Genomic DNA, 24,238 nt, shown 5'->3' with positions numbered 1-24,238 from the left:
CTTCTCACCACTTTTCTTTCTTACATGGCCTGTTGGCCTCTCCTATCAGAATCCCCTTTCTCCAGTCTGTGTCTCTTTCACCAATCAATTTCCCAGCTCTTTACTTCACCCCTCCCCCTTCCAGTTTCACCCTAACACCTTGTATTTCTCCCTCCCTTCCCCCCACCTTATAACTCTACGCATATCAGTTTCAAATGCAGGAACAAGGTATTGAATATGGAAGATCAGCCATGATCAACTTAAATGGTGAAGTAGCATCAAAGGGTCAATGGCCTACTCTTGCCCCTAATTTCTATGTTTAATATGGTTTTGTAAAAATGGTATTGCTTTGCTACTAATGAAAGACTATTCCTTTCAGCCACCTGGAATCAGAGATCCAACATAAATAGGACTTGCAAATAGCACAGAAGATCCAGTATTTTGCAGAGAACTGTTGACCCTTACCTCAGTCATCTACCCTAGGTTAGGTAAGTGACCATGTGAATCATAAGTCATTCAAAAGTTGCACTTTATTGTATCAATACAAAATTATGTTGCTCCTTGGCCAACAATTTGGTTTTCTGAATGCTGTTGTTCCTTCTATATCAGTACTCAGTCACCTGCTCCAACTTATAACACTGAAACAGAAGATCTCTTGTTGGTTAAATCATCCATCCTCCCTCTTCGTCTCTGGCATAGAGGGGTCTTCCTTATGATTGTCTGCAGACTTCTTACTGCTCGAGATCCAAAATCCTTCATTATTAGTCTCTTTTCTTGTCAGTTCTGTACTGTCATACTCCAATTCTGTTGGTTCTAGTTTATCTGGCTAATCTTCATCCACTTTTCATTGGTTCTAACTCTATGCCCTAAGGAAATAGCACAAAGACAATTACCCCATTGCCTCTGATGTCAATCTCTTGCTTTCCCTGAGTCAGGCCAGTTCAAGTCAGACACTGGGCTCAGTTAGTTTACTTCAATTGACAGACACAGTTTGGTCTTCCATAAGTTTGCACCACATATTCACAAGGGGCTTTGTTATGTTTGGTTTCAGTTGTTTTGATCTCGCCATCCCTGAGCAAGAACAATAGTTCACAAAACGGTGGTTGTAAAAACAAAGTACAAAGTAATTTCTTAAACAAAGCTCTTATATGTCACCATATATAACCCTGAGATTCATTTTCCTGTGGGCATTCAGAGTAAATACAAAGAAACACAATTAAATTAATGCAAAACCCCAAACAAGACAAACAACCAATGCGCAAAAGACAACAAACTGTGCAAATACACAAAGGATAAAAGCAAACAAAGTAGTAATAATAAAGAACTAAGCCATAAATAACAAGAATAAAAGATGAAAAGTCCTTGAAAGTGAGTCCATAGTTTGTGGGAACTGTTCAGTGTGGGGTGAATGAGGCTGAATGAAGTTATCTCCTTTGGTTAAAGAGCCAGATGGTTAAGAGGTAATATCTGTTCCTGAACCTCGTCTTATGGCTCCTGAGTATCTTGTACCTCCTTCCTGAAGGTAGTAGTGAGAAGAGCGCTTTTCCATTCAGGGCAATAGTGTTTCCACCGTGCATTGAAAAAGTTTTTGATGACATGCAGAATCTTTGCAAACTTCTAAGAAAGTAGATGTGCTGTATGTTTTCTTTGCAATGGCACTTACAGCTGGACCCAGGGCAGAAGCTCTGAAAAATAACACTGAAGAAATTAAATTTGATGACATTCTCTACCTCTAGTCCACTGTTGAGGACAGTCCGGTAGTCAATAATCAGCTCCTTGGTTTTGCTGACATTGAGTGAAATGCTGTTGTTGTGGCACCACTCCGCCAGATTTTCAATTGTCCTCCTGTATGCTGAGTCATCACCACCTTTGAATAAGCCAATGACAATGATGTCATCAGCAAAATTAAACATGGCATTGGAGCTGTGCTTAACCTCACAGTCATAAGCATAAATCAAGTAGAGCAGGGGACTAAGCACACAGCCTTGTGGTGCACCAGTGCTGATGGTGATTGTGGAGAAGATATTGTTGCCAAGCAGAACTGCCTGGGCTCTGTTAGTGAGGAAATTGAGGATCTAGTTGCACAAGGAGGAATTGAGGACTAGTTCCTGGAGCTTATTGATTAGTTTTGAGTGGATGATCGTATTGAATGCTGAGCTATAGTCAGTGAATATCATCACTGTCCAGATACTCCAGGGTTGAGTGAAGGGAAATAGCATCTGCTGTCAACCTGTTGTGACGTTAGGCAAATAGGAGTGGATCCAATTTGCTCCTCAAGCAGGAATTGATATGTTTCATCACCAGCCTGTCAAAGCACTTCATCACAGTGGACATAAGTGCCACTGGATGATAATCATTGAGGCAGGTTACCATATTCTTCTTGGGCACCAGTATAACTGAAACCTCCTTGAAGCAGGTGGGTATCTCAGACTGTCAAAGCAAAAGGTGAAAGTTATCAATGGATGCTCCAACCAGTTGATCAGTACAGGACTTCAGTATTTGGCCAGATACCCTATCTGGACCAGATGTTTTCCGTGGGTTCACACTCATGTTGGCCTTAGATACTGAAATCTCAGTCACTGGGGGCTGTGGGAGCTAGTGAAGATGCCTCCATGTTTTGTTGGTCAAAGCGAGCATAAAAGACATTGAGCTGATGGGGGAGTGAAACCTCATTGTCACATATGTCCTGACGAAGGGTCTCGGCCTGAAACGTCGACAGCACTCCTCCGTATAGATGCTGCCTGGCCTGCTGCGGTCCACCAGCATTTTGTGTGTGTTGCTTGTCACATATGTCATTTGGTTTTACCTTGTAGGGGGTGATAGCATTCAAGTCCTGCCACAGCTGTCAAGCATTCTAATGTGAGATGGCTTTCTGACTTCCTGTATTTTACTTGGTCATCAGACCTGAAAGCGACTGATCTGGCGCTCAGCAGTCTGCAGATCTCTTGGTTCACTCAGGGCTTCTGATTGGGGAAGGTTCTAAATGATTTTATTTAATTTGGAGATATAGTGGCCTTTCGGTCCTTCGAGCCACACTGCCCCAGCGACCCCACAACCCCGATTAACACTAACCTAATCACCAGACAATTTACAGTGTCTATGTAACCTACCTGGTACATCTTCCGACTGGGGGAGGGAACCAGAGGATCCAGAGAAAACCCATGTATTCCTCGGAGAATCCTTACAGAACAGTAGCAGAATTGAACTCTGAACCTCAGAACATCCTGAGTTGCAATAGCACTGCACTAACCGCTACATGGGAACAATCTCATCCATAACTAACTTTATAAAGTCTGTGTCAACTGTGGCATGGTCGTTCAGATCCTCTGATGAGTCCTTGAACATGGCCCGGTCCACTGACTCGAAACCGTCTGTCTCCTGTGATCACATCTTTGCTGTCTTTACTGCTGGAGCCTTGCACTTTAGACTTTGCCTGTATGCAAGTAGGAAGAGGAAGACAGCAGATGTTCAGATTTCCTGAAATGCAGTCTAGAAATGGAACAGTTAACATTCCTGATGGTAGTATAACAGTGGTCAAGTGTATTGGGTCCCCTTGTGTTGCAGCTGATATGTTGTTGACAATAGTGCAGAGATTATTTCAAGCAAGCTTGATTGAAGCCCCTCGCAATGATTTGAAAGGTGTCGGGGTTGACTGTTTCTTGTTGCTAATCACAACATTCAAAACATCGAGTGCTTGCTTAACATCAGCCATTGGCAGTATGTAAACTGTGCTGAGTATCATGGAGGATAATGCTCTCGGTAAATATAATAGATGGCACTAATCATGAAATGTTCCAGATTGGGAGAACAAGAGTGCAACAAGACTGCTAAGTCCAAGTACCATAACGTGTTTAGCATGAAACACAGAACCCCACTCTTTGCCCTCTTCAAATCAGTAGTCCGGTCCATCCAGCAGATCAATAAGCCCTCGAGTCTGACTGCCACATCTGGCCTGTCCTTATTTCCCTCCAGTTCAGCAATCTTGCCCGTATGTTCTCAATCTTGTTCTCTAGAGACTGTACATTTGCAAACAAGATACTGGGTAGAGAGAGTTTTACACCCCTCTGTCTTAACCTGGCTTGAAGCCTTCCCACCCTTTCTCTCTCCCGGCTATAGCAATGGACCTTTGTCCACTTACAGGTGTCTTACAAGTTTTCCTGAGAGTTGAGTCTGCCAAGTCCTCCTGGATATCGCAAAATTGCTAGTTTGTTAGACCACTTGAAAGTACATTACTTTAAAGGGAAAATACAGGCTGCGGATTGCAGTGACAGTAGTTCAGAGGAGGTATGTTGAATTTTTGTAAGCAGCCCGCAAAACGTTGCTGTGTGTTGCCATTGCCATCTTGACAAGAGCCTCACAATATAGTGGCCTCTACTCCTTCCACACAAGGCAACAATAAAGATACTTGTTTTGTTTACTTCTATTGTCCTTAATTTGTTGCAGCTGGTTATTTTGCAGTTTATTTATAACCCTTGATGACCAATAGAATTAATCATGACATGAACAGTTTCTTTAGTGTACTCAGGACCATCTACGCCCTAAATCTGAAGGGCCCATCCCACTGAGAGTGAAGAGCAGAGGTGAAAGACAGGTGACTCTTTCTGTATGGAACTCATTAGCAGTGTGATCACTCGTGTTGATTGTAATGTTCTCCCAAGGGGTTATTCCCTTAATGGAGAACACCTGTGCGTGATTTTGCAAACGTGGAGAGGCTGATGCATGGGCAGCCCTCACACGGTCCTTGACGGGTCAGGGTCAGGATCCAGTGGCATGGCATGCAAGACAACTAAAGACACTGCTGCAGCCTTCCTCCATCTTCACTGCTGTTGTGATGTGTCATCATCTTCTGCCAGCTCCACCGTTAAAGTCTCGGTTGGATTTCTCTTTATCTTTGACCTGACCACCATGGGTGACCCTAGCAGGAGCTAAATTCCAGAGAGCATCACTCTTGGGATCTGAGAAACTCACAAGCCTCCCCACCCTGACAAGTTGATGATCCTCAGAGAAGGAAACACAATAAAAGAACGTGAATGGAAAAGTATAACTTTGTCACTTACTTCTATAACACAGCAAGCTTTTTGTTACAGCCCCTGAACACGTTGGAAGCAGAGAGTGATCCTTTTTGAAGTTCTAAAACTCGATAGAAGAAAATATCATTTAGCAATTCATCAACTCACGTCCTGTGACTGGGTTGAATATGATGGCTCAAGTAATAATCATGGTCATCTTCAAGAAAGGAAACAAATGCAAATGCAATAATTGTCACAGAATGTTCACGGTCAATTTCATTCTTTATTGCTAGTGAATAATTATAATTGGATTGTAATGCTCACCCTAGTCAAAGGTTTAATTGAATGCATAAGTTGATTTACAGCCATTAATGAGAATGATTCTGATTTTCCAACATCTCACTGGTGTATGAATATTGGCAGTGAAACATACAATATTTGATACTGTTGTGACTGACTAAAACTGGGCCACATGGAAGCCGTAGCTGGAAAATATAACATTCTTTATTCATACAGCAGATCTTCAGGGAAGGGAGCCCAGGAGAATCTTACTCTCCTAACACGATGTTTTATACTTCCCCAGCACAAAGATAATAATAAACAATCAACTACATTTTCAGTTCTTTAACATTTTGAATTTTGTCAGGTCAATTTACAAAATTACATATAATCACTGGTAGCACACTTCAGAATCTCTAAATATTGAATACAGGTGTCTGTTCCAAAAGCCCAAATACAAAATCCAGATACCCAATACCATGTCCTCTGGTTTTTTTCTCCCCTAGCCTCAGTGGAAAAAGTCTGCTTGTATTCACTCTGTCTATACCCATCATAATTTTATATACCTCTATCAAATCTCCCCTATTTCTTCTACGCTCTAGGAAATAAAGTCCTAACCTATTCAACCTTTCTCTGTAACTCAGTTTCTCAAGTCCTGGGAACATCCTTGTAAACTTCTCGGCACTCTTGCAACCTTATTAATATCCTTCCTGTAATTAGGTGACCAAAACTACACACAATACTCCAAATTTGGCCTCACCAATGCCTTATACAACCTCACCATAACATTCCAACTCTTGTACTCAATACTTTGATTTATAAAGGCCAATGTACCAAAAGCTCTCTTTACTACCCTATCTACCTGTGACGCCACTTTTAGAGAATTTTGTATAGGTTTTATTTTTTTGAAAACTGGTTCTCATTTTATTTATTCCATAATGTCTTAACTCCAGAACAATCCTTAACCCTCATAATTTTCAGAAGTCTGACCTCACTGCATTGAGCAGAGAGAAGTATTCTCGAGAGGTTATGATTCAGCTTGCATGTACTAAAAACAGATTGGAAGGGCATCCTTGGCACCAAATGACAGAGGGTTGAATAAACAATGTAAATGAGTTCAGTATGACTATAAGATAAATACATTTTTAAGTATAATTTATAAATGCAGTGTTTTGTACCACAAAATAGGTAAGGCTTGAATTGTATGCATTCTACAATAAAATGCTGTAATAATCAGACTATGGCAAGCAAATCAGAAGCAAAATTTCAAATCCCATCTTTTCAACGTGTCAAATTGAATCCAATAAACTTTAGAATACACATTAGAATGATGAACTTACACATTATATGGCAATACACATCTCTGTCTAACCCCTAAAAAATGATGGATTTGTTCTTTTCTTTGCATACATAGATGATAATAAAGACTGCCATCAAATGTAGTCATTCCGGATGCACTGTGGTATCTGTCAGGTATCATGGGAGACTGTGACTGGAGAGTGAGATTCTCTTGGATACTCCTGGGACTTTGCTGTGTGAAAAGAATTTTATATTTCCAAGTTACTGTTTCTGTGTGGTTCAGTTTTAGGCATTCTCAACAATGAGTATAGTTCCATTTGCCATGTACTTTTAAACGTTTTCAGTGTAAATATTTAATATGTTTTGTGATTCTGGAATGAGGCATCAAACTACACAATTTTTAGTTTTGGAGGTAACATTTCTGACTGTTAGGTGGTGATCAGGGCAGTGAATCTGTGGAATTCTTTGCCATAGACGGCTGTGGAGCCAATTCAATAGGTGTATTTAAAACAAAGCTTAATAGTTCTGTGATTAGTAAAGGTGTTAAAGGTTATGAGAAGAAGGCAGGAAACTGGGTTTGAGAGGGATAATAAATCAGCCACAATAGAGTGGTGAGCAGATTTGATGGGCTGAATGACATAATTAGGCTCCTATGCCTTATGTTTTTATTGTCATTAAGAAATGGATGGGTCTTGAAAAGTAATGCTGGACATTATAACAACATTTTTTCTATTAGATTTACACATTTTCCTTACATCATCTCTGGACATTTAAACCTAATTATCAGACTGTGTTGTTCCTGCACAATTCTCAGATTTATATGTATACTTTCTTTCTTTATTTCCTTTCCACTGCCCAAACAGGTAACAATGAGTTTTTGCAAACAGTAATCTGAAATAAGCACAGAAAATGCTAGCGAGAGAGAAACAGAGTTAACTTTTCAAGCCAATGACCTTTCATCAGAAGGATTAAAATGATTAAAAATCACGTGTTGACTATTTAATGGTCCAGTGGTAGTTTCATGTAATGGGCTAATTTTCAGTTTATACCCAGTAGATTGTTTCATTGCTAAATACACATGAAAGAAGATTTGGTCTATTTCTAGTTTACAATACAAGGTAATTATTTCTTCAAGGTTTACTGTTAATAAGATAAAGGGCACATGTGTTTTTCACTGGGAAATGTCATTGGCAACAGCTAGATGTTTAGGTGAATTATAGACTAAATGGACTGCATAAACCTAAAAATCCTTAAGGAACACATAATGACTGCTATCTTGAATTCCTTCCCTGCTTCCCCCCCCCCCCCCCCGCTTCTTATTCTGGTCTCTTTCTCTTTTCTTTCCAGTTCTGATGAAGTGTCTCAGACTGAAAAGTCAACCGTTAATACCCCTCCGTACATGCTGCCCGACCTGCTGAGTTTCTCCCACATCTTATGTGTTGTTAAGGAACCTATTGGTCAGTGTGTGTGGGAGGGGAATGTAATGAGAGGATTAGAATGAGATGAGCACTTCTATGCTGCCTCCATAACTAGGTGTTGAAAGCCCATGGAGAAATCCGTAGTCATTTTTCTGGAGGGCATCACACGGAGTTTCACTCCAATGAAAACACACAAAATTGCTAAACTTTATAATGTAAACTCAACCAAGACATACACTAAAAAGAATGGTATTTCATTTTCAGAATTATTGTTTTGCAGTTTTCATATTGAGGATTGTGTTTATTAAGTCATTAAACCTTTTGTGATGTTGAAACATTGGAGGTAACTACAGCAACAAATACTGAAGTAGATATAATCGATTTTGCCTTATCCAAACTGGTAGTTAGTTATTTAAGATTATTGGCTTCCCCAACAGCTCAATAATTTCATATGATAATTAGCTAGTACAGTTCTGAAAGACAATTTGATTGTAATTATGGTTTGCTATATCTTCTGTAAAATTAACTATAAATAGTCAGTATTACAGACCCGGGAAAGGAAAGAAGATATCTTAAAGGATGGCAAGAAAAGGAAAAGCTCTGGCATATACAATCAGAGCATTTCAAGAGCCAAGCATTAATGAGTGCTTCATCTGAACAATCCCTGACCTGCATTAATAATAATATTCAACATCTCCCCCATAAACCACCTGCAGCTACCTGAACACTAACTAACATTGTATAAGCTTTTCCAGAACACTGCACATTAACAAGTTTTATCATTTTATTGACTGCTTGACACCTACTGGGTGACCATAGTATGATCTTATCATTTCATGGACTTATATTCACTGTGTCCCGATGTGCTTGAGATGTCAAAGATTTAATTCCAAGATTTAATCTAGCAAACCTTAGGAATAGTACAATATATGTAATGGCAAGAAAATCCTACTTTATAACACAACTATGAATTATATTATGAATTTTGAAGTGTCCTCAATAAAGAATTATGGCATATTCCCAACAACTGATGTAAAGCTAACTAGCCTGTAAATTTCCTTTTCTAAAAGAGTTCAAATGCATTTCCTTAGATGCTGTCTGGCTTGCTGAGTTCCTCCAGCATTTTGCGTGTGTTACTACTTTTCAATAACCAGTCCCAAATTCGGTAGGCTTCTGCAAACATACCCACCACATGTACAGTCACTGCTTTTAGAAAGTTAGGACAGAGCTCACAAAATCCAGGCCTTTTGATTCTCATTAATTTCTCCCAGAATTTAACTTGGAGATTAATAATCACTTTGATGGTGTTGACAAAGGCCATCTTCAGGAGAAGCAGTCCATTTTTCAGTGGCATAGGATCCACTATGTGCAACTGAAAAGGCATCTGATCCGACATCTGATCTGAAGGTCAGTGCCTTTGATCATGCACTTTCCCCTCAGCACTGCATTGAAGTGTCAGTTTAGATTAGCTGCATGGATCCCTGGAGAGGTTCTTGACCTCATAACCTTGGAGGTGAGAAGCACCAGTGCTACCAAGCTCAACTTGTGCTTTATTGCTCCACAGGAATATAATAAAAAGATTTAAGAGGGAGCAAAATAGAATGAATGTAGGGTTGATCTTTCTCTTGCCTGCCAGTTCCACATGGTCATTTGAAACTTAGGGGAACAATTGCATCCAGCATCTCCACATCCTTTTCAGAACATCTCAAAGCACCTTAGAGCCAATGAAGTCTTTTTGAAGTGTAGTTGCTGTAAGAACGTAGCAACTAAGTTTTACACAAGAAGAAATGTAATGAAGATCTGGCAATCCCTCTCTGTGCTGCTGCAACTTAACTGCAGGGGTTCTAAATAATTATTTTGGATCAGTTTTTGTGGTGGATGATATGAAAAACATCCAAACAAGAATCATGAGACTATGAATCTTGTTCACCTGATGAGAAGCATGATGCAAGCAAATGGCTGAAGGCTAACGAGTTCTCTCAGTGTGATAACGTACATCCTGACATCCTACAATCCTAAAGGAAGTGACTGCAGAGATATTGACAAATACAAGAAGGCATAATTTTAAGGTCATTAATTAAGCACCTCTACTTTCTTAGACGTTTGTGAAGATTTGGCATGTCATCAAAATTTTGATGAACTTCCAGGGATATGCATTGGAGAGTATATTGATGGTTACATCACAGCCTGTTTTTTAGGCAGACCTTTTCTATTTCCTGTTGTAATCTGTGGTCCACATCCCAGCTACTGTTTGGAAGCCTGTAGATAACTGCCATCAGGGTCCTTTTACCCCTGCTGTCGTGCCTTTCGAGGCTGATTGAATTCTTTGAGCATGTAACAAAACACATTAATGAAGGTAGAGCAGTGAACGTAGTGTATATGGATTTCAGTAAGGCATTTGATAAGGTTCCCCATGCAAGGCTCCTTCAGAAAGTAAGGAGGCATGGGATCCAAGGAGACCTTGCTTTGTGGATCCAGAACTGGCTTGCCCACAGAAGGGTGGTTGTAGATGGTTTGTATTCTGCATGGAGGTCAGTGACCAGTGGTGTACCTCAGGGATCTGTACTGGGACCCCTCTTCTTTGAGATTTTTATAAATGACCTGGATGAAGAAGTAGAAGGATCAGTTAGTAAGTTTGCTGATGACACCAAGGTTGGGGGTGTTGTGGATAGTCTGGAGAGTTGTCAAAGGTTACAGTGGGACATCGATAGGATGCAGAACTGGGCTGAGAAGTGGCAGATGGAGTTCAACCCAGATAAGTGTGAAGTGTGAACAGAAACATCTCTTTCTCCCTTATTAGGGAGAGAGAGGGAGAAAGCCTGTGGTATGTTGAATGCCAGGTGAACAATGTAGTCTTTGGAGTACTGCAAGTCTGTGTCTTTTTTTTAAATTGTTTTTTTAATGCATTTTCTACAACACTACAAATAAAAAAACCCCAAACCGAAATAAAAAAAATTAATACAGTGCAAAAATAAACATACAATCATAATATAATACAAAAAAGATAATTGAGAAAGCACCCAAATTGAAGTCATGTAATGTTAGTATCCTCCCCAAGCCCCACAACAAAAAAAAACTCCAGACCAACCACAACACAATATAGAGAGTATACATCAGGACATTCAAACCCTCAAAACTGTAAATACACTTGAAAACAGAAACCAAAAAAAAAGAGCTGAAAGTAAGCGACTGAAAAAAAACCTTAATTAAGAGGAAGGTTATGAAAGTACTCAATAAATGGTCCCCAGACCTTATGAAACTTTATATCCGAATTAAGAATTGAATAATGAATTTTTTCAAGGTCTAAACAGGACATACTATCATTAAGCCATTGAGCATGTGTGGGCGGGGCAACATCTCTCCATCTAAGGAGGATTAGATGTCTAGCCAGGAGAGAAGCGAAAGATAATATTCGACACTTAGTCGAACTCAAACGTATATCTGTCTCACCTAAAAAATCCAAACAGAGCAATTAGGTTCTAAGTGGTGATTCAGAATACTGGATAAAGTTATAAAAACATCTTTCCAAAATTTCTCTAAGCTAGGACAGGACCAGTACATATGAATAAGAGATCGTCCCTTTTGCATTTATCACAAAGAGGACTAATATTAGGGTAAAATCGAGATAATTTAGATTTAGACATATGGGCTCTATGAACAATCCTAAACTGTAAAAGGCAATGGTGAGCACAAAGAGAGGTTGAATTGACCGATTTGAGAATCATCCCAAATCTCATCAGATAAAGAGATATTTAAATCATCCTCCCAAGCCATTCTAATTTTATCCACAGGGGCATGCCATAAGAATGCTAATTTATCATGAATAAATGATATCAAACCTTTACCCAGTGGATTAATAGAAAGAAATAAATCCATAACATTTTTCTTGGGCATTTCCGGGAAGTTAGGAATTAAGGGATTAATAAAGTGTCTAATTTGGAGATATCTAAAAATATGGGCATTAGGCAGATTGAACTTAGCAGAGAGCTGTTGAAAAGATGCAAATCGATTATCAATAAAAAGATCTTCAAAATGTCTAATGCCCTTCCTATACCAATCATAGAATGTTGAATAATACATAGTAGGTAAAAAAAAAAGGTGATTATGTAAGATAGGACTAGAAAGGGAAAAACCATAAAATTTCCTAAACTGAGCCCATATTCGCAAAGTGTGTCTGACAAGAGGATTAACAATTAGTCTCTAGACAAACTACTAGGGAGTGCAGAGCCAAGAAGTGCAGAAATAGATAAATCTTTAGTGGAATTCAACTCCATTGCCACCCAATTAGGGCACTCAGGTTGGCTATGAATAAAAGACCAAAAGGTAGTGCAATGTATGTTAGCTGCCCAGTAATATAAACAAAAGTTAGGTAAGGCCATGCCACCCTCTTTTATAGATTTTTGAAGATAAACAAAATAATAGAGTCTAAGGAATCAAAAAAGGTTTTAGGAATAAAAATTGGGATAGATTGAAATAAATATAAAAATTTAGGGAGAACATACATTTTAACAACATTAATACGACTTACCAAGGACATAAATGTAGGTGACCATTGTGACAGACTCTGTTTTGTAGTATATAAAAGATTGGCAAAATTTTCACGAAAAAAGATCTTTAAATTTCCTTGTAACTGTAATCCCAAGGTAAGTAAATTGATTATGAACTATTTTAAAGGGGAGGTCACGAAATGCTAATTCTTGTGCTTCTTTATTAATTGGGAAAAGTTCACTCTTATGTAAATTAATTTTATAGCCAGAAAACTGGCTAAACTGATCAAGATGTCTTTACTGTTGCTTTTGCTGCACATTTGAGTGCTCAGTGACGGGTGCTGATGCTTTTTTTTGCCAGTGGGGGTAGAGGGGGATTGTGCTTGCTGCCGCTTATGCACAGGAGGGAGGAGAGCTTGGGGTTCTAACAATTAACTGTCATTCATTCTTTGGGGCACTTCTCTGTTTTCGTGGATGGTTGCAAAGAAAAAGCATTTCAGGATGTATATTGCATACATTTCTCGGACAATAAATGTACCTTTGAAAGTATTCATTTTGGTAGGTCAAATTTGAAGACAGAATATAATATTAATGGTAAGACTCTTGGTAGTGTGGAGGATCAGAGATTTCTTGGGATCTGTGTCCATAGGACACTCAAAGCTGCTGCGTAGGTTAACACTGTTGTTAAGAAGCCATAGGGTGTGTTGGGATTAATCAACTGTGGGATTGAGTTTGAGAGCCGTGAGTAATGTTACAGCTGTATAAGACCTTGGTCAGACCTCACTTGGAGTACTGTGTGCGGTTCTGATCATCTCATTATAGGAAGGACGTGGATACTATAGTGGGAGTGCAGAGGAGATTTACAAGGATGTTGCCTGGATTGAAGGGTGTACCTTATGAGAATAGGTTGAGTAAACTTGGCCTTTTCTCCTTGGAGTGATGGAGGATGAGAGGTGACCTGATAGAGGTGTATGAGATGATGAGAGGCATTGATTGTGCGGATAGCCGGAGATGTTTTCCCATGGCTGAAATGGCTAACACAAGGGGTTTTAAGGTGCTTGGAAATAGGTACTGAGGGGATGTCAGGGGTAAGCTTTTCACACAGTGAGTGTTGGGTGCGTGGAATGAACTGCTGGCGGCGGTGGTGGAAGCAGATCCAATAGGGTCTTTTAAGAGCCTCTTAGATAAAATAGAGCTTAGAAAAATAGAGGGCTATGTGCTAGGGAAATTCTAGACCATCTCCAGAGTAGGTTACATGGTCGGCACAACATTGTGGTCTGAAGGGCTTGTAGTGTGCTGTAGGTTTCTATGTTCTATTTTCTATGTTTCTTAACTCAACCCACAAGGATTCAACATCTTCCGATCCTATGTTACATCCTTCTAATGATTTGATGCCATTCTTTACCAGCAGAGCCATGCTACCCCCCTTTGCCTATCTTCCGATCCCTCTGATACAATGTGTAACCTTGGACATTCAGCTCCAACTACAACCAACCTTCAGCCACGATTCAGTGATGGCTACAACATCATATCCAACTATCTGTAAAAGTGCAACAAGATCATCCACTTTATAGTATTACTTATTTTCCATGTAAATATGCAACATCCTTGTGAATCTCCTCTGCACTCCCGCTATAGTATCCACTGTATTAGCTACCCTTTTTGATTCTGCATCCCTAATACACTGATACTCACCTTGCTGGCTGCAATTTTGTCCTGTCATCTGCCTGCCCTTCCTGACAGTCTGACTGCATGCTATCTTTGCTTTTTTACCATCCATCCTATCCTGAGTCCCTTCACTCTAGTTCCCATTCCCCTGCTCTAACAAACCTGCTCACGAGAATGTCTGTGCCCCTCGGGTTCAAGTGCAACCCGTCCCTTTTGTACAAGTCATACCTCCCTCAGAAGAGATCCCAATGAACCAAGAGCCAGAAACCCTGCCCCCTGCACCAGCTTTTCAGCCATGCATTTATCTGCCAAATCATCCCGTCCCTACCCTCACTGGCAGGTGGGCTTTGATAATCAATTACTTTGAACTTTGAATTGGAGGAAAATAAGGGAGCATGATGTCAGAGGTAATTTTATTTACACAGAGAGTGCTGGATGTACCGTCAGGGGTGCTGGGAAGGGCAGATGCATTAGGGACATTTAAGAGATTCTTAGATAGGCACATGAATGAAAGCAAAATGGAGGGCCATGTCTTTGGAAAGGGTTAGATTGATGTTGGATTAGGCTAAAAGGTCAGCATGACATCATGGGCCGAAGGACCTGTAACTATGCTTTACTGTTCTATGTTCTACTTTGGATGAATTGATTACAATTTATCAAAATTCCCTGGATTCTTGGGGACTGTCAGAAGATTGGAAAACTGCAATCTAATCCATTTGTCCATTAATCCAGCATGCTCAGAATGGGAGATTTTCCTGATGATTGAATGCAACAACATCTTTCTAATCCACTTTTTCTAATGTTACACAGTAGCATAGTAAATTTTGCACTGAACTAATTAAGTTTAAAGTAATTAACATACAAACCACTGGAGGAACTCAGCAAGTCAGACAGCATCTACAGAAGGAAATAGATGGTTGATATTTTAGCTTAAGACTCTTCATCTTGAATGAAAAAAAGAGGAGAGGTAGCCAGTATAAAAAGATGGAGAGAGAAGTTGAAATATGAATTGCTGTTCCTCCAATTCACATTTAGCTTTTGACTTTACTTTAGAAGAGACAGACATTTCGGTGTGAGAGTGGGGAGTAGAATTAAAATGGATGGCTTGGTTTTATCTATGACTTGCCAGCTTGTACTCCTTCCCCTTCCTCACCTTCTAATTCTGGCTTTTCCCCCTTCCTTTCCAGTCCTGATGAAGGGTCTCGGCCTGAAATATTGATTTTTATTTCCCTCCATAGATGTTGCCTGACCTGTTGGGATACTCGTGCATCTTGCGCATGTTGCTCTGGATTGCCGGCATTTGCAGAATTTCTTTACTTCTGGTATGTAATTTTACATTTTTTTTACTTGAAGTACATGAACGCTGCCAAAAAAAACTGCAGTTTCAACAGCATGCTTATGATTTTAGTGAAAATACCTTCCAATGATATAGTAAGCCCAAATATTTCTAAGAACCAGAATTTGCAATTTAAATACACTATTTTACTTAATTCTAGAATTCATTTTATGTCAAGCAGAATAAATTAAATATTGTAGTCGCTTAAAACCTCTGCAAGATTAAAATAATCTGCAAGATGAAAGGAAATATGACTTTCAAACAAAAAAAATGGAACTTAAAGATGTTGTTTCCTAACATTATAACTGATTTCATCGACTGTACTCTTTTCCATAGATGCTGCCTGGCCTGCTGAGTTCCCCAGCATTTTGTGTATGTTGCTGGGATTTCCAGCATCTGCAGATTTTCTCCTGTTTAGAATTAATTTAATGATGGATGAAAGTCGATTTTAAAACATAACAAACATGAATATTTCCCTTTAAAAGCAATGGCTGAATCGAATTTTGACACTAGAATTTAAGTTTTATGCTGTAGCACTCAGAAGATTTTGTATGACAAATGTGTGGTTTGGGAATTCAGCCACGAGGGTCAGTGTGCCTGAACTGTGGGAGCATTGAATTTCTAGCCATTAAAATGAATGAACAGAAAATCATGCAAGTCGTGAATTAGTCATGATGGATTCCAGATTCAAATTCCTGATATGTGTCTTGGTCATGCAATGCTCTGCCTTGGGAATAGCAAATCATAAACACTAACTAAGATATTTCCTTCAGGCTAATTGTTTTTAGAATGCAATGATTATTGTAAAATTACATGACATGAAACTGAAATACAATATTTTCATTACACTATTGTTGCTTGGTTTGGGAAATGCTTCGTAAATCATATACATGCATAAAGGTGCTGAATAACAACAGAATGAAAATAATACAAGCTGCAAAAATTTAAAAGTGGCTTTCCACGGCTGAAAAAATATTGTTATTCCTTTAGTATCTCAGCCAATTAAAACCTGTGTTGAATTATTTGATTTCCTATGAAAAATTAAAAAAGGCATTTGGCACCCTTGAGTTTGGACGAAAAAATCATTGTTCAGGATTATTACTCCTGATTGCTATCCAGTAAACATCATTGAAAGCTTGTCTTCATGAGCACAGCTGACTGCAAAGTCAGGCATGGTTATGGTGTTTTGCTACTGACAAACCTTTCTATGTGTGTTGTCTAGCCGTATGGTTGACTCTGTCGAGCCTGATGAGATATTAAGGAGTGCCCAGTTTCTGTGAGGCTTAATCACAGCAAGATGCAATTTGTACCTGTTATCCTGATTAATGGATGGAATTTATTTTGTGACTCTGGCAAGTTCGAAGTAAAATTATCAGAGTACATGCACGTCACCACATACAAACCTGTGATTCTTTTTTTCTATGGGCATACTCAGCGAATCTATAGAATAGTAACTGTAAACAGGATCAATGGAAGAGCAAGAGCATAGATGACAACAAACTGTGCAAATACAAATATACAGTAAATACATGGCAATAAATAATGAGAGAATGAAGAGTCCTTAAAGAGAGATCATTCGTTGTCGGAACATCACAATAGATGAGTGTAGTTATCCTCTTTTGTTCAGGAACCTGATGGTTCAAGGGTGGTAACTGTTCTTGAATCTGGTGGTGTAAGTCCTGAGGCCCTTGTACCTTTTACCCAATAGTGGCAGCAAGAAAAGAGAATGGCCTTGGTGCTGAGGAACCTGTTAGAATCACTTTTCTGTTCCAATTGTGTTCTTCCTTGTAAAAATTGTGAATATGTTTATGTTTCCCTATCAGGGTTGTGTACCTGATGTTATGTACTTAAGAATACTGCTGAAAATAGGATTTTCATTGCACCTGTGCATACATGTACTTGTGCAAATGACAATAAACTCATCTTTAAATATGACAACTCCAAGAAAATGCAGGGAGCAAACAACACCAGTCTTCTGAAACAGCACTCCATTCCAATTTCTGTCGCCAGAGATTACCTAGTGGACAGAGTAAAGGATTCCCAGGATGTGCTCAAATCTTCCTTGAGGAAGTGTATCATCCCCTTTGATTCTGAGGAACCTCTGGCCTGTAACTGCTCAAAGGAGCATTCAGGATGGCATTGAGAAGTTTGGCTATACATCAGAACCATAAGCAGCAAAATGAACTGCCCACCTCAAGCACTACACAGCCACTTTCTGTCCCATTTGTTAAGGTACTTGTGTTCCTTTCTTGGCCATCACAGCAGAAGTGAATGTGTGTCATTCTCAAACTTGCGAGACTACCTAAAATCATTGCTTGTGAATGGTTAGCCATCTAGTGGCTGATAGCTGAATGTGTTTTTTGTTGTGTTTTCTCTGCTATTCGATTATTGGTAAGTGTATAAGTACATATTCATGACATTTCAGAGTAAGGTGACAAAATTAGCTGTAAGAATGTGAGATTAAAAACTGAAGATTGTATGACAGTGTCTTAACAGCTTTGCTGGTATATGTAGATCGAGGGATGGACAAATTTCATTAGATTGAGATTCTCATTTCTTTGATAGGAATTTTTAGGCATAATTTTTTTGCTTCCTGTCTGTACATAGAACATAGAAAATATTCCAAAATCCAATACCACTGTTGAAACGTAGACCAAAATTGTCAGGAAACTGAATGAGATCTGCAGCATTTATTTGTGTTGCTATGGTTCAAAACTAACAGATTCCAAAGATAGTGACACAATTTTTTTAAGCTGGTAAAATAATGCACTCCTACATAAAGTATCTTTAATGATAGTCATATCTATAACTTGAACATACTAAAACTCTTCAACAGCTTTGCTGAGGTCAAAGAACAGTGAGCATTAAGGTTATATGGTTGACGTTTTGGGTTAGGCACCACTTATTATGACAAATACAGTGATGCTAGAAAGTTTGTGAACCCTGTAGATTTTTCACTATTTCTGCATAAACATGACCTGAACTGTGATCAGAACTTCACTCAAGTCCTAAAATTAGATAAAGAGAACCTCATAGAATAACATTATACTTGTTCAATTATTTATTGAGATAAATTAACCAATATTATATATATATATATTGGAAAAAGTATGTAAACCTTTGTTTTCAGTATCTGGTATGACCTCCTTGTCAATAGGTTCAGCCAAACATTTCTGGTAACCATTGATCAATCCTGCACATCAGCTTGGAGGAATTTTAGGCCATTCATCCTTACAAAAATGTTTCAACTCTGGGATCTTAGTGGGTGTCCTTGCATGAACTGCTTGCTTCAGGTCTTTCCACAACATTTCTATAGGATTAAGGTCAGGACTTTGGCTCAGCCATTCCAAAACATGAATTTTCTTCTTTTTAAACCACTCTGTTGTTGATTTACTCTTGTCTTTTGGATCATTGTCTGGTTGCATTATCCAATTTCTATTAAGGTTCAGGTGATGGACTGCTACTGTGACATTCGCCTGTAAATACAATTTTGAATTCAATATTACCTCAATGATTGCAAGCTGTCCAGGCCATGAGACAGCAAAGCAGCCCCAGACCATGCTGCTCCTTCCACTATGCTTCACAGTTGGGATGAGATTTTGGTGTTGGTGTGCAGTGCCCTTTCCCTTCCAAACATAGCACTGTGCACTTCTGCCATGAAGTTCAACTTTTGTCTCATCTGACCACAGAACGTTGTTACAGAGGCATTTGGGAACTTCCAAGTGGTCTTTTGCAAACTTGAGACATAGAGCAATGTTATTTTGGACAGCCGTGTTTTCCTCCATGGTGTCTTTCAAGAAACACCATTCTTGTTCAGTGTTTTTCTTATTGTGGACAGATGAACAGAGACTTTAGCAAGTTCCAGATACTTCTGCAGGTCTTTTGCTGTTACCCTTGGGTTCTTTGTCACCTCCTTCAGCATTGCACGTTGGGCTCTTGGTGTGATCTCTGCAGGATGCCCACTCCTAGGGTGAGTAGCAACAGTATTGAATTTCCTTCACTTGGAGACAACTTCTCTTACACTGGACTCATGAACACTCAGGTCTTTAGAAGTGCTTTTGTAGCCTTTTCCAGCTTCATGCATCTCTACAGTTCTTCTTCTCAGGTCCTCTGAAAGTTGTTTTGATTGAGGCACGGTGCACATAAACAGATCTTTCTTGAGAAGTAAAGGTTCTGTCAGTAACCTGACATTGTGTGTCTTTTTTATAGGGCAGGGCACCTCTACAACCCACATGTCCAATTTCATCTGATTGATTGGAACACCTGACTCCAAATAACTTTTGTAGAGAGTATTACCCCAGAGGTTCACATACATTTCCCAATGTAATATTGGATCATTTTTCTCAATTAATAAATGAGCAAGTATAATGTTTTTGTGTTATTTGTTTAACTGGGTTCTCTTTAGATAAAGACTTATTTAAAAATCTAATCACATTTTAGTTCATAGTTATGCAGAATAGAGAAAATTCTTTGGGGTTCACCAACTTTCAAGCACCACTGTGCATGGATCCGACCCAAAATCTTGACTATCCCTTTGACCATAAGGACATAAGACATAGGAGCATAATTAGGCCATGTGGCCCATTGAGTCTGCTCTGCTATTCTGCAACTGCTTTCTTTCGGTTATAGAGAACTGCTCAATGAATCACAAAAGGTACAATGGATGCAAGTTTCAACATATATCAGTTCCAAGATTAATCCAGAAAGCAACGTCTACTATGATACATAGCCTTATTTGAACCCACAAAAACCTGATTCTGCCAGTTGAGAAGGCCAAGGAGCATTATGCAGAAAGTCATCTCCATCTTATATCTACAAATGTTTGTACTTCACGATAGTATTCTAGTGATGATCTAAAATGATAAGTCCACAGTAGACCTAAACTCTTAGGCCAATATCTCTAAAAATGAGGCCCTAATTTGAGTCAGTCAGCCTTGGTGGGCAGGGCATATCATTATCTGACACCAGCCTTACCAAATAGACATTCTGTTCCATGCTCTGGTAGAGCAAGACATTACCAGTAAGAAAGGAGACAAGATTCAACAATGTTCCCTAAGCCTCCTTGTAAAAAGTATAAAATCCCACCCATATGTGGGCATTCTAGCCTTGACTGTTCAAAATTAGCACTCGAGATGGCATTGATAATCTCCAGTCCATTTGTGCAGAGCACAGATAATGCCACTTAGCAAACTTCTCACCAGCCCATCCAATCAGCATCCACTGCTGCCCCAGTTGTGCCTGAGTCTGCAAGGTCCACACAGATCCACAGTACTACTGCTGGATTCTGGTGTTGAAAGCTTTTAGAAGTCAGGAATGAGGCATAAATCTTGTTGCTTCATGATCATTTTATTAAGACGTGATAGAACATAGAGAACAGGAACAGAACAGTGACAGGGGGTCTTACTACTTGAAGAAGAGAGGATTTAAAGAAAAGAAAGATGGCACTTAGCACAAAACAGTTACTTTTCTACCACAGAGATAAGAAAAAATCCATTATAATCTAAAGATAATAATAATCCAATTGGAAAATACTTATTTAATACTGCAGTAAAAATTTAACCACAGAGAAAATACTGGTCACTTACTGAAAGACAAAGAAGCTTTAGAATTATACTTTCCAGAGCCACTAGAATGCCACAGAAACATGTTTAGCTATCAATCAAACTAAAAGGTGAGGGTGTGGTAAATCTGACACTTTAACGTTCAAATCATCAAGTCTTACACCATAAAACCGTAAGATATAGGAGCAAATTGGACCTTTTGGCCTGTTGAGTTTTCTCTGCTATTTCATCATGGCTGATCCACTTTTCCTCTCAGCCTCAGTCTTCTGCTTTCCTCACATATCCTTTCATGCCCTGACCAATCAAGAATCTATCGAGCTCTGCCTTAAATATACATAAAGACTTGGTCTCCAAAGTTGCCTGTGGCAAAGACTTCCACAGATTCGCCACTCTCTGGCTAAAGAAATTCCTCCTCATCTCTGTTGTTAAAGGATGCCTCTCTATTTGGAGGCTGTGTCCTCTGGTCTTGCACTCTCCCACCATCAGAAACATCCTTTCCACATCCACTCTATCAAGGCCTTACAGAATTTGATAGGTTTCGATGATATCACCCCCTTGTTCTTCTGAATTCTAGTGAATACAGGCCCAAAGCCATTGAATACTCTTCATATGACAAATTGTTCAATTTTGGAATCATTTTCATGAACCTCCTTTGAACCCTTTCCACCTTCAGCACATCCTTTCTAAGATAAGATACCCAAAACTGGCACAATACTCCAGATGAGGACTCACCAGTGCTTTATAAAGTCTTAACATTATATCCTGCTTTTATATTCTAATCCTCTTGTGATGACTGTCAACATTGCGATTGCCTTCCTCACCACAGATTCACCTGCAAATAAACCTTTAGGGAATTCTGCACATAGACTCCCAAGTCCCTTTTTCTTTTTCTTTTGTATTTTCTCTCCATTTAGAAAATAGTTACCCTTTTCATTTCTTCTACCAAGGAGCACGACCATACACTTCCCGACACTACATTCCATCCGCCACTTCTTTACCCATTCTCTGTTTAAGTCTTTCTGTAGCTTCTCTTCTTCCTCAAAGCTACCTGCCCCTCCACCTATCTTTGCAATGTCCATCAATTCCAACATCCAAATCATTGACATATATCATAAAAAGAATCGATCCCAATACGGATCCCCATGGAACATCACTAGTCACTGGCAGCAAGTTAGAAAATACTCTTTTATTCCCACTTTTTGCCTCCTGCCAACCAGCCACTGCTTTATCCATGCTAGAATCTTTCTTGTAATATCATGGGCTCGTAGCTTGTGAAGCAGCCTCACGTGTGGCACCTTGTCAAAGGGCTTCTGAAAGTTTAAGTACACAACATCAACTGATTTTCCTTTGTCTATCCTGTTTGTTACTTTTTCAAAGAATTCCAACAGATTTGTCAGGCAAGGCTTTCCCTTGAGGAAACCATACTGAATACGGCCTACTTGATCATGTGTCTCCAAGGAACCCTTATTGACTCCAATATCTTCCCAACCACTGTCAGACGAATGAGCCTATTGTTTTCTTCCTTCTACTGCTCCCCCTTCTTGAAGTGTGGAGTGACTTTTGCAATTTTCCAGTCTTCTGGAACCATTTCAGAATTTAGTGATTCTTGAAAGATGCCTCCATGATCTCTTCAGTCACCTCTTTCAGAACTCTGGGGTGTACACCATCAGGTCCAAGTGAATTATCTACCTTCAAGCCTTTCAGTTTCCCAAGAACCTCTTGTCTAGTTATGGTAACTTCACACACTTCATGACCCCTAACACCTGGAACTTCCACCATACTACTAGTGTCTTCCACAGTGAAAATGGATGCAAAATACTTATTCAGTTCTTCTGCTATTTCAGAATCAGAATCAGGTTTATTATCACCGGCATGTGACGTGAAATTCGTTAACTTAGCAGCAGCAGTTGAATACAATATCTAATGTAGCAGAGAGAAAAAAATAATAATAAAATAAAAATAATAATAATAAATAAACAAGTAAATCAATTACGTATATTGAATTGATTTTAAAAAGTGCAAAAAGGAAATACTGTATATTAAAAAAAGTGTCCTCAATTTCATTGTCCCCCATTACTACCTCTCCAGGATCGTTTTCCAGTGGTCCAATATCCACTCTTGCCTCTCTTTTACTCTTTTATATATTTATATATATATATATATATATATATCTGAAGAAACTTTTGATATCCTCTTTAATGTTATTGGCTAGCTTACTTTCCTATTCCATCTTTACCTTCTTAATGACTTTTAATTGCCCACTGTTAGTTTTTAAAAGCTTCCAATCCTCTAACTTCCCACTATGTTTGTTCTCTTGTTAGAAACATAGAAAACCTAAAACACAATGGCCCTTCGGCCCATAAAGTTGTGCCAAACATGTCCCTACCTCAGAAATTACTATGCTTACCTATAGCCCTCTATTTTTCTAAGCTTCATGTGCCTATCCAAAAGTCTCTTAAAAGATCCTATCATATCTGCCTCCACTACTGCTGCTGGCAGCCCATTCCACACACTCACCACTCTCTGAGTAAAAAACTCACCCCTGACATCTTCTCTGTACCTACTCCCCAGCACCTTAAACCTGTGTCCTCTTGTGACCACCATTTCAGCCCTGGGAAAAAGCCTCTGACTATCCACACGATCAATGCCTCTCATCATCTTATACACCTCTATCAGGTCACCTCTCATCCTTCCTCGCTCCAAGGAGAAAAGGCCGAGTTCACTCAACCTAATTTCATAAGTCTTGAGTTAAGACTGCCATCTCGTGTTTCTTTTTGACATACAGGGTCAATTGTCTACCTGTATCAAGGATCTTTAAAGTTTGAAGCACCTTCAGTAAGAATTACAGGATCATCTGAATAATTACTGCCCTTCAGAAGATTGTTGAGCAATTGAGCAATGGTTGATGGATCTACCCCTATCTTGTCAATACATTGATCAACAATGGTTTCATCTTCAGTCCTGTGTAACTTCACTCCCTTGTTCTTTATTGGAGGAAGCAATGACATATCTGTCAATCTTTATATTTCATCACTGTCATTCTCACTTGAGTCACTAGTCAGCTGTAGAGTCCATGTCATGTCCATCCTGTAATTCTTCAGAGTTCAGGTGGAGTCGTCTTGGAGGACTGTCTGATGTAGACTGTATGCTCCAGAGTTCAAATAGTAGCGCTGTACAGGAAGTTGGTTCAATGTGAACTGTA

General features: G+C 39.2%; 1 long non-coding RNA gene across 1 annotated transcript; it reads left to right on the top strand.

Annotated features, from left to right (window-relative positions):
- The first annotated feature begins 362 nt into the window (after positions 1 to 362).
- On the top strand, positions 363 to 16,324 carry LOC132399403 (uncharacterized). The gene is made up of 3 exons (XR_009513987.1): positions 363 to 467; positions 15,378 to 15,461; positions 15,812 to 16,324. It is a non-coding gene; the product is annotated as an uncharacterized LOC132399403 (long non-coding RNA).
- The last annotated feature ends 7,914 nt before the right edge of the window (positions 16,325 to 24,238 follow it).

This window comes from Hypanus sabinus, chromosome 1 (genome assembly GCF_030144855.1).
Source record: "Hypanus sabinus isolate sHypSab1 chromosome 1, sHypSab1.hap1, whole genome shotgun sequence".
Classification (NCBI taxonomy): domain Eukaryota; kingdom Metazoa; phylum Chordata; class Chondrichthyes; order Myliobatiformes; family Dasyatidae; genus Hypanus; species Hypanus sabinus.
The sequence above is the reverse complement of the archived record's forward strand: the minus strand, read 5'-3'. Positions and strand labels throughout refer to the sequence as shown.